General features: G+C 42.4%; 1 long non-coding RNA gene across 18 annotated transcripts in view; it reads left to right on the forward strand.

Moving 5' to 3' along the window:
• The window catches only part of LOC127534770 (uncharacterized), a 124,343-nt gene that overhangs the window by 51,679 nt on the left and 55,920 nt on the right, over positions 1 to 16,744 (forward strand). For 6 of the 18 annotated variants that reach the window (XR_007943200.1, XR_007943202.1, XR_007943201.1 and 3 more), the window contains exon 4: positions 6,660 to 6,743. The exons of 4 other annotated variants lie outside the window; for them this stretch is intronic. This is a non-coding gene — a long non-coding RNA (uncharacterized LOC127534770). Of the gene's footprint in view, positions 1 to 6,575; positions 6,996 to 16,744 lie in introns of all 18 variants that reach the window. 8 more of the 18 variants (XR_007943209.1, XR_007943198.1, XR_007943208.1 and 5 more) reach the window with 7 other exon arrangements.

A 16,744-nucleotide genomic window follows, 5' to 3' on the forward strand; every position in this document is an offset into this window, starting at 1 on the left:
AAGTGGAAAATGTTTTATCAACTCTCAAATCCTTTTTTCTTTTTTCTTTTTTTTTTTTACAATAGGCCTACTGCCTTCTTTTCAATAAATCAGTACAGTATAAAGATTTTTCCCCTTTATTTCAGATCAAGTGAACTCTATTTAAAGCCAGGCATAAACTAAGACATTATACGAACATAACAAAACTTGTGTTTTTTTTTACACTCTTTTCAAATCAATACTGTATCAGAAATTTTTTTTTTTTAATTCCTGAGGTAGATAAGCCAGGCACAAACTAAGGCAAATTTATTTTTGTCTGAACAAAAATTGAATACCAATTTAAAATAAATTCCTAATAAAAAAATAAAGAATGACTTAAAATAAAATAAAATGAATGGAAAAACATCCCACATTAAATAAATAATAAATAAAAACAGATAAACAAGTCTTTGCCAAGTTAGCCCCCTCGCCCCCCTGTTCTCCCTTTTCTTTCTTTTTTACATGTTCTTTTTAAGGAATACCAGCACATCTACATTCTCAGGCAATAGCTGAGATCTCTGCGCACTCACAATATCCCCTGCTGTTGAAAAGACCCTTTCACTAGAGACAGAGGTGGCTGGAAGAGGAAGGCTTTTGCTACAGCAGAAAGCACTGGGTATTGCTTTTCATTTTCCTTCCACCACTTCCTGTTGTAGCTGGAGCGGCGCCACATATAGAGAACGTAGTTTCGCTCGAGTGCGCCCTCTGCTGGCGTGGAGGCCACATCGCGATTCATGGTTTAATTAAATCGATTCGAATCATAAAAAAAAAAATCGATTTAAATCGTGTTTTTCAAAAATCGCGGCATGCCTAGTATTAAACAGGCCCTCCATAGTCTCTTTGATACGAAACAGTGAGTCCTTGTGATAAAGGGGATCTTTTTAAACTTGAAAAAAAATGTAGGGAAAAAGAAAACATACACTGGAAGTCTCATATAATATACATGTAATATACATCGATTATGAGTTCGACAAAAGCTACAAACTACCGAGAAAAGGACTGTTGCATTGTGTTTGCGTCTATAGCACATCAAAGTTGTTGTGCGGATGGTGTCTGGATGAAAAAGTGACAACATGAATCATTCATTTTTGGCCTTTTTAGTTTGTATGGAGGATCGAAGGATTGGCCTTTTTTTAGTTTGGCCTTTTTTAGTTTGCCTTTTACAACCACAACATGAAAATAATGAACAATGAACACAGAATGAAAAATTTAGATTATGCCTGCTCACTGATTGATGTCAGATAAACTACGTACAGGTGCATCATTGCCCATCCATGACCCCACACAACCCAAGTTCACAGACACAATATGCAACACACATGCAGGGCCGTAGCCAGGATCTTGGAATAGGTGAGGTCCATGATGCACGCTCAAAGCGCGCACCGAAAATTTTCAATATTTTTAAAAAATATTTATTTTTATATATATTTTTTTTTTAGGCTACAAGTCACACAAGATGTTTGTTGTTTAAATATCTTTTAATGATGTGAAATCAGCATTTTCCAAACAAAAATGTATATTTTTTCAAAAAAAACAAGTCAACTTTTTACATCAAAGGCTAGCTGAATCCTCCTGTGACCAGAGGCATCCCACCGTCGAAGGATATTCTCCCGGTTCACCTCCACTTTCTGATGCACATGCATCATCGCCAGGCCTGTCAGTCTGTCGTTGGACATGGTAGATCTAAGCCATGTCTTAAGTCTTCGCATGGCTGAGAATGACCTCTCACAGGCACAAGTCGTCACTGGCAAGGTTAGAAATATCTTCAACATACATTGTATGTTGTCTGATGAGCCAGGCGCTCATCAAAAAAAAAAAAAAAAAAAAAGCGCCGGACGCGCTCTCTGCTGTGGATAAAAGTAATTAAACTCTTTGATCAGATGATCTGACAGGCCGAACTAGTGCCGAATTATCTAAAAAAATATATTGTGGTCACCTTGGTGTAGATGGGCGGGGATGTGGTCTACAAAGTACTAATAATAAAAACACTAGTTTTTGAACGGGGTTTGGCCCGCTGCCAAGCGCGTCACAGGGCGCATTTGCGGGTACGTGCATCAGCTGATCAAACAGCTTTTCACCGCAACACGCACACAGGCACAAACAGAACACAAAGCCCATGGATGTTTACCACAATTTACAATTTACAAGCACGTTTCACAGAGAAGTTTCAAGTTTTTATGAGTTTATGTTTTATTCAGTTGGGCATATTTGGCGAAAAAAAAAAACTCGGAAAAAATAGGTGAGGTCCGGACCTCGCTGACCTCATACCTGGCTACGGCCATGCACACATGTACACACACACACACACACACACACACAACTGAGTGTGCTACTGATTGATCTCACAAAAACTAAAACTTTCTTGTGCAGGTGCCACATCAACCATCCACAACAAATCTCACGTTTTACCAATTTCAAACAAATAAAACATTTCTTGAAAGTATTGTTTTTCAGTACCCAGCAGGTCAGAGATCAGTTTTTTTTCAGTCATCCAGGAGTAACAAGAAGGACTGTAAAACAAATACTGTGTGCTGCACGTGTGACAAATACAGTTGCATTCTGTCCTCCATGTGTTAATCAGAGCTTTGGTCGGAATATTTTGCTTGAATCTGTTATTTTTTCTATTCTTATGATTGATGCAGGTTATGCATCTTTTGGGTGGGAGCAATGATTCAAAAAATGAGAGAGTACTAGTGTCTGGTGGTTGAGTTTTGTAGTTTTATATTCCATTGTACAGTATACAGTACACTGTTGTTTCCCTTCAAAAATGCATTTCAAGTTCATTTCTGCACATTTCTGCTACTTTATTAGGCTATAGAAGTATTATCTCTTGCAAAACAAGAAATGTTTACACCTATGCAGCAATAATCGTGATAACAAACCTCTGCTTCAGGAAACAGCATGAATGATGGTATAAAAATGAATGCTGTCCACTCATGAAATAGTCTTTCTACCCTCTGAGGAAGCAAAAACAGAGGCATTCACAAAGTGTTTGATGCATGACAGGTTGTTTCTTCAAGTAAAATAGATTTTTGGTTAAAACCTTCCTTTTTGACAAGGCTTATATTTAGGGCTGACTGGGTGACCCTGAGGGGGTCAGCTGCTGTCTTCATTGGCACATCTGGCTTCCTTTTGGACGTCCCTTAGTTCTGCCCCCAGTTCTGCTGCTATAGGCCTAGGCTGCTGGGGGACCTCTCTGGATGCACTGAGACCTTCTCTATTTACCTTTAGATTTAATATTGTTCGCCAGTCAAGCCTTCTTTAACCCTTGCCTCAGGTTAAATATGGTCCAGCTCTCCGTTTAAAGGGTTAGATTCTATCTGCCTATTAGTATTCCACCTAACAGGTTTCAGCAGAATAATTAAGCTGGAGTCGAGAGACACTCGCCCAGGTTCTGACTGCCTTGCATCCGAACGTCTCACCCCTCTTATCTGATAAATGCTATCCCACTGAGCAGCCTTTCTAAGTAGTAGAATTGATCTATCAACCACGTTCGTTATCAGTCAGCTTCTCTCTAAGGACTTGCATGCACTTGGTGCTATTCCTGGGTTCGTTTTAGAGGTTTGGAAAAAACTAACCTCAGGGGTAATGTTTAAAGACTCTCAATTTGGACTGAGTAACCTGTAAGAACCATTAGATTGAATGCACACAATCAACTTAACTTTTTACCACTATGCAGAATCAGTGGTTTATAATAATTTCATTAGGCTTCTCTTTAAATGCAATAGAGTGTTTTATTAAGCAATTTTAGCAAGAGCACAGCATCAATTCATGATTAAACAATTAATTATTTCTGATTAAAAATTATACCAAAGTAACTTAATTGAGCGTACCTGACAATCTTCTCTAATTATTAAATTTAGGAGAGAGAGCGAACAGCGTGGCCACTACCGTATCACTCGGTCTTGTCTTGCGTCTGGGAGGAGTCCTCAGTTGTCCAGAGGACTCAGTACGATGTCTTCTTGGCGGACAAAAGGATCTTTCCCTCAGCAGGGGGAGAGGAGGAGTCCCGTGGGCCAATTGTGGTCTGGCAGTTATCTTTGGAATCGGCTGGAACGTTAGTGCTTACGCCCCAGCTGTCTTCTCTGTGGAATGGTGGTGATGGGGAACTCTCGTCTGTTCAGGATGTGGTGGGTCACTGGATCTCCCAGCCCTGGGGAGGGGAATAGCCCGGTGCTGTTGCCTCCTTTGCCTCTTCGGGTGTAGTCGGATCTTCCCTCTATTGGTCTCTTCTGGATAACTGCAGAACCTCTTAGGACTCTCCGTTTGGCAGAGTGTGGTCTTCGCTTGTTGAACAAAGTCAGAAAAAGACTTTGCTTCCAACGATGTTCTCAGCGATCTCTGGAGCCTAAGTCCCGCGTCGTCTTCCCGTCTCTAGGGCAATAGAGGAAGGTGAAGATTCTTCAGAACTCCGGCTAAGTTCCCTTTGCAGCTCTTCTGGCAGCTCCGGCGAACGTCTCCCGTTCTATGCTTGTGGCTCTGCCCTTTTATCTCTCTCTCCTACACACAAAACTGGCTAGGTATGCCCTTGGCTCCGTCTAACTTATGCAATCAACTTGTCATCACATACAGCAGCAATACAGAAGTCATGTTGTTACAGCAAATACACAGTGTCCACATTCTGTTTAACACACACACATTTCAACAGGCCCTGCTGGGACTTTCCAAACTTCCTTTTTTTCTGGGGAGGTTGCTGTGTCATTGTGACTGTTGTTTACTGCACTTTTGCTTTTTTAAGACTTACACACACAAAGCCTATGAGGCCTGTACACACACACACAGAGCCTAAACAAGGATTACTTTACACAGAATCACTTCTTAAATCATTCCTCTCAATCTAAACATAATAAATCATCTGAATCATCACTTTAATCAAATCAACACTTTAAAAACATATATATTTATCAGCTAGCATAATCATGTGGTTAACTCATAATGTTTCTTCTTATGATCTTTATTTGTCTGCTTCAAAACCTTTGTTACCTTAGGGCCTTAATGAGCCTGAGTGCTTTCTGAGACCTCAACTCCTGCATCTTACTTGACAATATACATACCGTTATTGCATTACACTAACTCTGTTTTTCCCCATGTCCTTTCTCCGAGTGTCCCTGGTCCAGAGCTGGATGCTTCAGATCTGTGGTTGCTGTCCCACCAACTGGTCTAGTCTCCATCATGTCCACTGTGGGATGCTGCTGCTGACCTTCCTCCAGCCCACTGCTTCCAGCTGCTCATTTCCACCAGTCTACTCTGCATCACCCTCACTATACTTGATATGCTCTTCTACATATTTTGGAGTTTCCTACCAGCTATATATATATTACATTTATTGCCAGAGTTGTAAATCATGAGAGTAAACTATAAATCAGTTTCAATGTTAGCTTCTACTTTGTATTGTCTGTCTTATCATGTATGTATCAAATTGTGTTTTATGTTCCCTGTGCCACCCTCCCCCACCCCACCTCTTCTGTCCCTCTCAACCAGCAGCAGATGGTCCCCCCACATAGGGCCGGGTTCTGCTCAAGGGTTTTTTTCCTGTTAAAATGGTGGGGTTTTTATGCTACTGTTGCCTTTGGGCTGCTCTTAGGGTTCATATGGGTTCTGTAAAGCATCTTGAGACAATTTCACTGTAATTGGCACTATATAAATAAAATAGAAATTAAATTGGTTATGTCTTTGATATCTGACTCAGAGATATTCTTGCCGATCTTCAATGTTACATTCATTACTGAACAACTTGTTAATGTTCATCTGCTTGAAAACATTCAAAACATTTCATGAAGCAGTCATGGAGTTGTAGACATTTTATTACAACTTTATTTCATGTACAGATCTCTTCTGCTGCAGTGACACACTCTGTTGTGTCCTACTGTCACAATGTCTCTGTATCTCGTTGCCTCCTTTTACTTGAAAGACAGCAGAGCTCAAGCTGAGTGGACTCCAGCAGTATGTTCACACCTGAACAGCCATGTTCTCTCAGCAGGATGTGAAAATGTTCCAAACAGCTTCAAAATATCTCCAATCACTGCTCTGCTGATGAAGGATGTCATGATAGCAGAAATGTAGCAGTCTGTACCAATACCATATCCATCCAGACATTCAGTTTGGTTCTTCTTCCTGCTCCACCACCACCACAGTCCAGACTCCATCTGGTCTAATCATCAAGGATTGCTTACATACTTCCTCACAATTGTTGTTGAAGCACAGACTAAAGATGCTTTAAATCTAAAACATCTACTATTAACCTCTAACAATGGATTCTCATGTGGGCTTTTAATTGATGATTATGTCTGAAACTTTTGTTGCAGGTTTTACAAGAGTACGGCTTCTCATCTGTGTGACATTTCATGTGGGCAGTCAAATTGTCCCGACGACTAAAGCTTTTTCCACAGGTTCCACAAGAATGTGGCTTTCCCATTTTGTGAACTGCCATGTGCTTATTATGTGTTGATGAATCAGAAGATCTTTTTCCACAAGTGTTACAAACATACGGCTTCTCACCTGTGTGACATCTCATGTGGGCAGTCAAATAGTCCCGTCGACTAAAACTTTTTCCACAGGTTCTACAAGAATATGGCTTCTCACCTGTGTGACATTTCATGTGGGCAGTCAAATAGTCCCGTCGACTAAAGCTTTTTCCACAGGTTCCACAAGAATATGGCTTCTCACCTGTGTGACTTCTCATGTGGGCAGTCAAATACTCCCGTCGACTAAAGCTTTTTCCACAGGTTCCACAAGAATATGGCTTCTCACCTGTGTGACATCTCATGTGGTCAGTCAAATGGCGCCGTTGACTGAAGCTTTGTCCACAGGTTCCACAAGAATATGGCTTCTCACCTGTGTGACATCTCATGTGGTCAGTCAAATGGCGCCGTTGACTAAAGCTTTTTCCACAGGTTCCACAAGAATATGGCTTTTCACCTGTGTGACGTCTCATGTGGACATTCAAATGGGACCGATGACTAAAGCTTTTTCCACAGGTTCCACAAGAATATGGCTTCTCACCTGTGTGGATTCTGTGATGTTGGATTAAATTTGATTGATACCTAAAAGCTTTTCCACAGACATCACATGGTAGAGATTTTCTTGCCTTGTCATTATCATACCGTCTCGCTGACGTTGGACCATTGTCTACATCATTACTGTGACTGTTGTTACTCTGATCTCTTGGTTTCTGCTCGATACATCTAGTTGATCCTGAGTCTACATCCTTGCATCCTTCCTGATCTGGGCTCTCAGCTACACAAGAGATGTGAAACAGAAGCTGATCACTGTTTGGTTTTGGTTCACTGTGGTCACTTTCCTCATCAGCAGGAGTCACCTCAAAGGTATCAGTCTCCTGTTTCAATCCAATTAACTCTTCCTCCTGACTGGAGCAGAGTTCATCCTGTTCCACTTTAATTTGTGGTAACCTTGGGTTTAATTGGTCCAGACTGGTGCACAATTCTTCCTGTTCCATTTTAATTTGAGAAATCTCTGGGTTTAAATGGTCAAGACTGGTGCACAATTCTTCCTGTTCCATTTTAATTTGAGAAAGTTCTGGGTTTGATTGGTCCTGACTGGTGCAGAGTTCCTCCTGCTGGTCTTTAATCCGTAGCAGCTCTGGGTCCTCATGGTCCACCATGGAGTTTCTCTCCTGGTCATGGGGCTGATGGTCAACAACAGTCTTCTCATTCTCACAGACATAAGACTGTGGGAGCTCTGGAGGGACAAAGACACAAAAGATCATGGTTACTACTGTGATGATAAGAGAACACACATCTGTCACTTTGTCCAGGACTGGCTGTCTCCAACAAAATCAGCTCAAGAGTGAAATGTTTGAAGGAAAAATAATATGATGGTTTATAATAGAAGTCTAGGAGCCATGACACAGCAGCAGGAATGATACAAGCATCTCCAAAGGACTGAACATTTCTATGAACACATTGTTCCACAGTGGATACAGGATCACAGAGATTCTAATGGTAAACACCACTCGGTACTTTTCTACACACCACACAGACAGGTTTGATGGGGATCCAGTAAAATCTGTCTGAATAAAGCTGCTGTCCTCTTCAGCCTTCAAACCTGTCAGGACATTTGGATTTTAATGTTATTCTTATTTTACGGCTGGTTACTGTATTGTTGATTTGACTCATCAGTGAAAACCCAACATGTTAATAGTGGAATGCAGCTGAACACACAGGAAGAAGATGGAGTATCAGCTGCTGCAGAATAATGTCAGGGGGTTCTGGAGAAACCTGAAAACCATCTCTGGCCACAAAGATCCTAAGACTGAACTGAAACAGGAGCAGGAGTGGATGAATGACCTGAAAAGCTTCTTTAACATGTTTGACCCGCCAGCCACCCCTCCCCCGGCCCAGTCCACCCTGCAGCAGCCACCACTGCCTCTGTCTGCACCCCCTGCTGACTGCACCACCCCCGCTGTATTCCCCCTCTCTCTACTGCTCCATCACAGCTCTCCAACCATCACACCTCCCCTCCCCCACAGGGCCCCACACTCACAACCATCTGTCCTGTCTGGTCCCGGTACTGAAGATCTCGCACCCCAAGGACCTCAACCACTACAGGCCGGTGGCACTGACATCCCACCTGATGAACACCCTGGAGAGATCGGTCCTTTGTCATCTGCAACACCTGATGAGCTCAGGGTTCTCGCCAGCGCATTTCAGCGTAACGGCCCGTTACACTGTCATAACGGCCCGTTACGCTCAGTTTAAAAGATTACGCTGTGATTAGGGCCGCTACGCCAGCGCATTTCAAAGATTACACTGTTGTTACGAGAGTGTGTGGCTCCGTCATGAGAGTGGGAGAGAGAGCAGCATGTGTGTGTGTGTGGGAGGGAGGGGGAGGGAGGGGGAGAGCGAATGAGACAGACGGGCAGTCGGTGCAGTCGGAGGAGGAGAGAAGGTGTGCAGTTGGTCGTACTGTGTGGTTCAGTCATTGTTGATAGACAATAAAGGCTGCAGTGTTCTTCGATACGGCTGGGCTCCTGTGTCTTTGCCTCTACGGCTGCTGAGGAAGTGAAAGGGGTTAACACCGGGCTTCCTGACCACGGTCGGGGGCCGAACAGGAAGGGTTAACACTGTGATTAGGGCCGCTGCGTTGTTATTTTGACCGATAACGCCATGTGCATTTGTTTTAATCGACTGGGTGCCTATTTAGGTTAATTTATGTCTCCCCACCTCAGCCGTACTTTCCTGTCGTTGATTGACCCGTTCCCGTCTATTGTGCATGCCGGACCTGCGGTTACGGTGAAAAAAAATCTTGGGCTGTGTCCGAAATGGCATACTAAAGTACTACATACTCAATGAGTATATACTGTATACTACTTACTATAAGCATGATTAGATTGCCAACCGTTCACACTGTAGTATACTACTACGTTTCCCATAATGCATTTCAAACCACCAACGACAAAAACCGGAAGTACGGCTATCAAATATCTCGGCTGAATGCTGGCTTCAGGTCGATTTTACGCTAACAAACAGTCGCATAATTAATGTGGCAATTCCAAGCCGGCAGTCCTCATGCAGTTATTAGCCAGATTATGCGAATCGTTTCAATTGTAGCTGCAGGCTACTGGAGGCAGCTGCTACTTGTTCTGTATGCAAAGCGAGCTGCTGCAACTAGCTGCTAGCATTCAGTAGCACGTTGTGAGGCGTCTGACAAATTTAAAACGTTGGTCAGAAAACGCCTATTTCTGAAATCTGTGGGGTGATTAGGATGACTACTTAACCACATAAAATAAAATAAAAATCGCCCCGGTCCGACCACAGATCCGCGGAGGCTTCCATTTCGGTGGGTAGCTCGCAAAGCATTATGGGGCGGTTGAGTATGACTAGTGTGGTCAACGGGCATACTTAAAAATTTTCCGGAAATAGTATACATCCGGGTATTTCTCGCGTACTCAGTCTTTTCATACTATCTAATGTGAACGCACTACATACTTATTTTGACGTCACACTTAGCATGAGTAGTACGTTGGTACGCCATTTCGGACACAGCCCTGGTGAGAACCCTGATATCACTGGACAGCTCCTTCAGTGACAGACTGCTTCACCCTCTGTGTTTGAAGGAGATATACCGCAGCTCCTTCCTTCCTGCTGTAGTCAGACTGTACAATCAAGCTCCCAGTAGTTCAGCTCATTCACTAATTGTGCAATAAAAATGAATAGGACACTGTGCAATTTCACAGAAATTTTCCTGTAAACATTTATATTTCCTCTAGAAGGAGAAGTTGATTGTCTATGCACTGTGTGCTGCTGTTTTTCTTTCCTTGCACATTTTTTTTTGTATTGGCTGCTGGAACACTGAAAATTTTCATGCAGTGGAATCAATAAAGGCTGAATCTCCATCCATCCATCCATCACATGACTTCTGTACTCTCTAACTCTGTATGTGCACTTTCTTTACATTATGAATGATCTCTATACACGGAATTATATCTCTGGACTGAAATGATGGAATGACTGGAGTTTTATTATTAAACTGTTTGATAACAAAATGCAGTTGTTGTCAGTGTGGAGTAGTTCAGATAAACACTTCCAGCACCTCTGAACAGGAAACTTTGGTTCTTGCTTCCAGGATCAATCAACACAACGATCACAATTTTAAAACTCCACACAGCATCAACTAACAGACACCATATTATGAGCCCATTCTCTCTTCCTCACAATGCGTCTCAGTTCACCGTTAACTATTCACCTGCACACTTCATGATGTTCTACATGATATAAGTGGAATTCTTCACCATCAAAACGCATACACACCTATGGGTTGTAAGGAGATCTGTGGTTTCCAGATGACATCCAGCAGTCTGCGCTGACGATCGATCTCCTCCTGGTACTGGACGATGGTTTTTTCAAACTCTGAGAATATTTCTCCAGCAGCAGCAGTTAGTCTGTCGCTGATCAACTCTCTCAGATACTCAACTGAAGCCATCGTTACTTTAACGCTCTGATATTTCTCATCCACACTACAATACAGCCATTTTATAGCTCAGTCCACACAGCAGTGAAGCTGACTCTGCTCATGCTTCTTTGTTTGCATCCGCCGGGTGTCACACTGTGAAGTTCCGGCAGAAACACTGAGTTACTTTCTTCTTCCTCATTGAATTAGGCGGAATAGACTCATCACTGGCGTATTGCTGCCACCTACTGGATGTTACTCATAGTTCTTAGAGAATCCTCCATATTTTCTTATGCAGTCCTGTGGTCATGAGAAAGTTCAGAAGTTTCTTCATATTTGTCCACTCCTCCATGTTAAGTAGAAAGCAAAGATTAAAAACAGTTCGTCCAGCTGCTCCTAGTCTCTAATGTTTCTTCTGTTGGCATGAGTAGAGCTTACACTTAAGAAGAACATTTCTCACAGTTTCTGGTTCACCACACTCACAGTTCCTATCTCTGTGCTTCCCAATCAAAGCCAGTCCACTTTTCAGACTGCAGTGTCTGAGTCTTAGCCAGGTGAGAACAATTGAGTCTCTTCTTGCACCACTGAAGAGCCTTCTTACTTTTCCCATTTTACCTTGAATAGCAAAATCAGTCCCCCTCTTCTTTTGTTTCCTGAACCCTCTGCCATATTTCTTTGACTGGTTTGTTCATGACAAGAGTCATAATCTGACTTTCCGTGTGCTGAATCAAATTCTATTCTTTCCTCCTTGGTTGCTCTTTGTGCCAAGCTATCTGCTTCCTCATTGCCCTCCACACCCACATGTGCTGGAACCCAAATAAAACCCTCACACCCTGCTCTGTGAATTTGAAACAGTGCTTGAAATATCGCTAATAGAAAATTGGGTCTGGATTTGGAGTTTGCTTCTTTATTGATGTCAACACGGCTGATGAATCGCTACATAAGACTGACTTGACCAGTTTGTTGTCCATCACCCATCAAAGGTCCAAAACGATCCCTGATATCTCTGCAGTGAATGCTGTCATCTGGAATTCTAAAGCCTTTTCTGATCTTGAAAACTGGAAAGAATAAACCAACAGTGGCTTCATCCTCATCAGCGTTGTTAGATCCATCTGAGTAAATTTGTATATGAGAACCCCATTCTTCTTCAGTATGGGCCTTGACGATGTTATTCATGAATTCTGACTCCTTCTGAATTTTGATTCCATTTCTATACTTAATGTGATCATAATACTTTGTACTGTTTATACTGTATTATATTTTAGACACCCAAACTGTTCATGAAGCACTTTTACTGCTTCTTTTGCACTTACAGTTACATGCTCAACTGCATTTGTCTTTATACTTGGACTCTGTGTAATGACAATAAAGTTGGTGTAGGAACCAAATTGAGCTTCATGTTGATTTCATACATTCCTTTTTGTTACAGTATGTGGATGTGAACAGAAGAGAGAGTGCATGTGTGTTGATGGGAGAATGAATGGCTATAGGTGTGTTTACCCCCCTGGAGGATCACAGAGAGTTTAACTCCACCTGGCTGAGGAAGTTGAAAATGGAGTCCAAGGAGGAAGGTTTAAGAACCAGCTGCCACAGCATCTGGTGTAGCTGAGGAAGGCAAACAGTTTATTGACCATGTGGCTGCATCAAGGAACTAGGCCTTCTTCAAAACTCTTTAGTGTGAATCTTTTGTTTTCTGTATCAATTTTTCTGTAATTCATCAACAATAAATGCAACAAATGCCAGGCTTCCCCGATTCCTGCGTGCGGCCCTTTGCTGCATGTCTTCCCTCCACTCGTCTCCCTCTTTTCCTGTCTGTCTCCACTGCACCTATCAAGAATGCAGTAAAAAGGCCAGTGGCATAGATTGTCACATAGGACTAAAACAGACTCACACACACCTTTACAAGTGTTACACGGGTTACATACCACGATGGAAGCAACAGTGTAGTTTTCAACAATTATTTATTTCATAAGGAGAAGTGGGTATCCCTGCTTACTTCATCATTTTGTCTCTGAAACTCATCGAACCCGATTAATTTTACAGCACCACAAATGGCGGACCAACCCGCAGGTATAACATGCATGAATTCACGCCAAACTCTAGGGCACAGCAAAAGAACTGCAAACTAATACACCTCATACGAAAACACACCACAAGATCGAGTATGGAGAGTCAGAGCATAGATGGTATTAACAGGGGAAGTGACCCAAATCAAACAAACATAAAACAAAAAACAAATGTAGGGAGTTAGTTCGCCCGCACAAGTTCTTTATCCTTTCACACAGCTGTAGTGTATTACTGGGCAAACTAACTCAAATTAAAAAAATCTAAACAAGGTTACAAAAAGGACAGCAGACAGCGGCCCACACGAACACTGCAATACACAAAAACACAACATTACCAAAAGCTAAAAAACACTTTAATCACAGCTCTAAAAACATTAAAAAGCCGCATACCTGAAACCCTGTCGTCCCACGCTCAGTTGTTCACTCACACGGTGCCACACAATCACTCCATTCTTCAGCAAGTCCATAAAACCCTGCCATACAACATGCATATAAAATACTGAACAACATAAAACAACCACCATATTACAATAATATTTACCGGATTGTCTCATTTCATCCTCCTGCCTAGCGTGTGTGCCCAGCAAACACTTCAGGCCACCCCACAGGAAACCGGCGTCTACTTCGGCAAGCAGCCGACTTCCTTTTTAAAGGAAAATGCCCAGGAGAAGAGCGACACTCCGCGGTGTCCTATGCTACACAAGTAAGTAAGTAAATTTTATTTATATAGCACCTTTCACAGGCAGAGAGCCACAAAGTGCTTCACAGCATGAATAAAAAAACAACAATTAAATGCACATAAATAGTCAACACAAAAAATAAGATCATAACAGCCCCAGAAACTAAGCGAATGCTTGAGCAAACAAGAAGGTTTTAAGTTGTATTTTAAAAGCGTCAACAGACGCAACTGAGCGGAGAGAGAGCGGGATCATTCCAAAGCCTGGGAGCAACAGCCTGGTATGATCGGGCTCCTCTGGTCTTAAACCGAGTACGTGGCACCTTTAACAGATTCTGATCCACAGACCTTAAAGCCCTCGCATGGGAGTAAGGCTGGAGCAGGTCACAAATATAAGAAAGAGCTTGACCATGTAAGGCCCGAAAGGTTAGAACCAAAATCTTAAAGTTAACTCTGTAAGAAACTGGCAACCAGTGAAGTTCCTTTAAAATAGGAGATATGCGAGTCCGCCTGTGTGTGCGGGTCAAAATTCTTGCTGCAGAGTTTTGCACAAGTTGCAACCTCGAAAGCTCCCCCTTGTTCAGACATGAAAACAAGCTGTTACAGTAGTCTAAACGTGATGAAACAAAAGCATGAATGATGAGCTCTAAATCATTACCTGAGACCATTTTCCTGAGTTTAGAGATTTTTCTTAGTTGAAAGAAACAGTTTCTTGTCAGCTGCTTACAGTGCTGCACTAGAGACATGTCTTTATCAAGGAAAACACCCAAATTTCGAAGACTCGATTTAGCAGACTGTCCTAATTCACCAAGGTACTGTTTGATCCCTGGCATTGAGACATCAGGGGCGACAACGAGTGTTTCAGTTTTGTCTGCGTTGAGCTGAAGAGAATTTTCACTAAGCCATTGTTTAATTTCTGCCAAACAATGGAAAAAGGAATTGAGCTTCTTTATCTCGGCCGGTTTAAAAGAACAATAGAGCTGGATGTCATTGGCATACAAGTGGTAAGAAACATCCCTAAACCTTTGGATGATCTTACCCAGGGGGATCAAGTGCAGTAAAAATAAAATAGGGCCCAGGACGGAGCCTTGAGGAACCCCACACAATAGATTCACGGACTCTGATTTTATCTGGTTTGTTGACACACAAAAGCTACGTCCAGACAAATATGAGGTAAACCACTGGAGAACCGACCCCAACAGTCCCACATGATCCCTCAGTCTACTTAACAGGACCTGATGGTCAACAGTGTCAAAAGCTGAGGACAGATCCAGGAGAACTAGCACGGTGCATTTACCCGAATCGGCAGACATCATTATGTCACTGGACACTTTCAGTAGGGCTGTTTCCATGGAGTGGTGTTTACGGAAGCCAGATTGAAATTTGTCAAAGAAGTTATGTTGATCAAGGTAAGAAGACAGCTGATTGCAAACCACCTTCTCTGACATCAGAGGAGCAGGATGAAAATTTCATCTTGGTTACCAGTGCCAAAACATCAGCAAGAGTTACAGACTCAAAGGTGAACCACATGCTGGAGGCAGGCTCGATAGCAACCGAGGCACCACACTGAGGGGGTGGCATATTATCCTTGAGCTTCTTGATTTTATTGGTGAAAAAATTCAAGAAGGCATGGCTATCAGTTTCGGTGAAAGCAGGAGTTACAGAAGCAGCAGGGCAAACAAAAGAATTGATTGTGTCAAACAGCACTTTAGGGTTTTTCTTATTCACTGCCACCAGTTGATGGATGTAGTCGGACCTGGCACTCTCAACCATTTCATTGCTGACAGAAACACGGAAGTGCGCTGCTCCGATGAACATCCACGACCAAGACTCAAGCGCTGTACAGGATCCAGGACACCCGTACCCCTGAGCAAACAGCAGCGTGAATACGCTGTCACAAACATCGAGGAGCAGGATGTGGCGGAGACACCGAACACGTCCTCCGCAGAGCGCAGTGGTCGAGCCCAGGTGAGCAGCCTCACGCCTTTGCCATACCTGGACACCAGCCCGCGATCCTCGCTTTTTCCTCGATCTCCTGCGGACCTTGCCCGAGGCCTGGAACAGCAACAAATATTCCGGTGAGTTTCAGTCAATGGTCAAGGGGGGAGGAAATGCCTGTTTGTAACGATCCTGTGTATTAAACAGGTCCTCCATAGTCTCTTTGATATGAAACAGTGAGTCCTTGTGATAAAGGGGATCTTTTTAAACTTGAAAAAAAATGTAGGGAAAAAGAAAACATACACTGGAAGTCTCATATAATATACATATAATATACATCGATTATGAGTTCGACAAAAGCCACAAACTACCGAGAAAAGGACTGTTGCATTGTGTTTGCGTCTATAGCACATCAAAGTTGTTGTGCGGATGGTGTCTGGATGAAAAAGTGACAACATGAATTATTCATTTTTGGCCTTTTTAGTTTGTATGGAGGATCGAAGGATTGGCCTTTTTTTAGTTTGGCCTTTTTTAGTTTGCCTTTTACAACCACAACATGAAAATAATGAACAATGAACACAGAATGAAAAATTTAGATTATGCCTGCTCACTGATTGATGTCAGATAAACTACGTACAGGTGCATCATTGCCCATCCATGACCCCACACAACCCAAGTTCACAGACACAATATGCAACACACAAATACACACACACACACACACAGAGAGAGAGAGAGAGAGAGAGAGAGAGAAACTGAGAGTGTGCTACTGATTGATCTCACAAAAACTAAAACTTTCTTGTGCAGGTGCCACATCAACCATCCACAACAAATCTCATGTTTTATTAATTTCAAACAAATAAAACATTTCTTGAAAGCATTGTTTTACAGTACCCAGTAGGTCAGAGATCAGTTTTTTTTCAGTCATCCAGGAGTAACAAGAAGGACTGTAAAACAAATACTGTGTGCTGCACGTGTGACAAATACAGTTGCATTCTGTCCTCCATGTGTTAATCAGAGCTTAATATGGTCGGAATATTTTGCTTGAATCAGTTTTTTTTCTATTCTTATGATTGATGCAGGTTATGCATCTTTTGGGTGGGAGCAATGATTCAAAAAATGAGAGAGAGCTAGTGTC

This window comes from Acanthochromis polyacanthus, chromosome 7 (assembly GCF_021347895.1).
Source record: "Acanthochromis polyacanthus isolate Apoly-LR-REF ecotype Palm Island chromosome 7, KAUST_Apoly_ChrSc, whole genome shotgun sequence".
NCBI lineage: Eukaryota > Metazoa > Chordata > Actinopteri > Pomacentridae > Acanthochromis > Acanthochromis polyacanthus.